The sequence below is a fragment of the Myotis davidii genome, unplaced genomic scaffold (genome assembly GCF_000327345.1).
Source record: "Myotis davidii unplaced genomic scaffold, ASM32734v1 scaffold1394, whole genome shotgun sequence".
Taxonomy (NCBI): domain Eukaryota; kingdom Metazoa; phylum Chordata; class Mammalia; order Chiroptera; family Vespertilionidae; genus Myotis; species Myotis davidii.
In genome coordinates this window covers 68,397-69,589 of record NW_006285608.1, presented here as the reverse complement: position 1 = coordinate 69,589, position 1,193 = coordinate 68,397, and positions in this window count along the sequence as shown.

Genomic DNA, 1,193 nt, shown 5'->3' with positions numbered 1-1,193 from the left:
CACCGCGCCACATGCCCTCAGCAGCCTGGCCAGTCCTAGGCCTCTTTCAGTGCGACCCTTGGATGGCCTTTACCGACCTTGCCCATTACCACAAAACACACAGCTGACAGACCACACTGATCACTTGTTTATTTACCAGTGACACGTATGGTGGCCTGCTCTGGGTCAGTCACAGAGCTGGCACTGGACCAGCAGGCAGGGTACGTCCTCAGGAGCCCTCAGGCTGGTGTGGCAGACACGTCCGCAGCAGCGTGTAGAGAGCAGAAATGACAGGATGGATGAACTGCTTTGCTTCTTTGGGCAAAGATCAGCCCTTTCTGCCCCAACAGTGTCCTGAGCCCGTCTCAGAGGAGGTGGCAGGAAGGGGCTCCTGTTGGGTGATCTTCCCTGAATAGGCAGGGCCTTGGGTGGACTTGCTCTTGGCCACTCACTTTTCTTCCCAGGCCTTCTAAGGCCAAGGCCCTTAATGACTCGGGGAAGGAGCAGTGGTCACGGAGGCTGAAGACCTAAGTGCTACTGACTAATTGGATGTGTGACAGGACACATGACTTGCTGGTTTCTCAGAGCCTCGGGGTTCTTGAAAGACAAACAAGGATACTAACACCTGCCTGTCTCATAGGGCTGATGAGATAAATAGTGGATAAGATCAAGTGAGATAAGTGGTGGCTGCACCAGGGAGCCTGACATGGGAGGTGGGCGGTGTTCATTCATCCGCCGGCCCCTCCCCATCCTCGAATGCCAGACAGGCAGCACCGTGTACCTTTTTGTGGGAGGCAGATGTGGTGGCCAAGAATCTGCCCACCAGGAACCAGGCACATGCTCGGCCCTTGAGGGGGTTTCCTTGGGTTCCCGTACTTTCTCCTGCCCTGAAAAACGCCATCAGTGGGCCTCACTTATCTGCTGTGGCCTTTCTTCCAAGCAGCACAAGGACAGAAAACGGGGCTGTTGGGCAAGGGGGTGGTGTCTCTCACAGGGGTTCTGAGGGTTCCCACCGTCATTCTGGGGTCTTTGCTCCAGCAATTTCATGCAGGTTCATACTGTCTGCTCAGGGACTGTCTGCCCAGGGACCACTAAGCACTGCCCATTCTCGGCGATGCTCTTCCCCACCAGGCATGGCTGTGACGGCCAGTCAGCAAAGGGAAGGCCTTCCCCCAGGGAGCTCAAACTCTAGAAAGACAAACTCTGAAGGGACT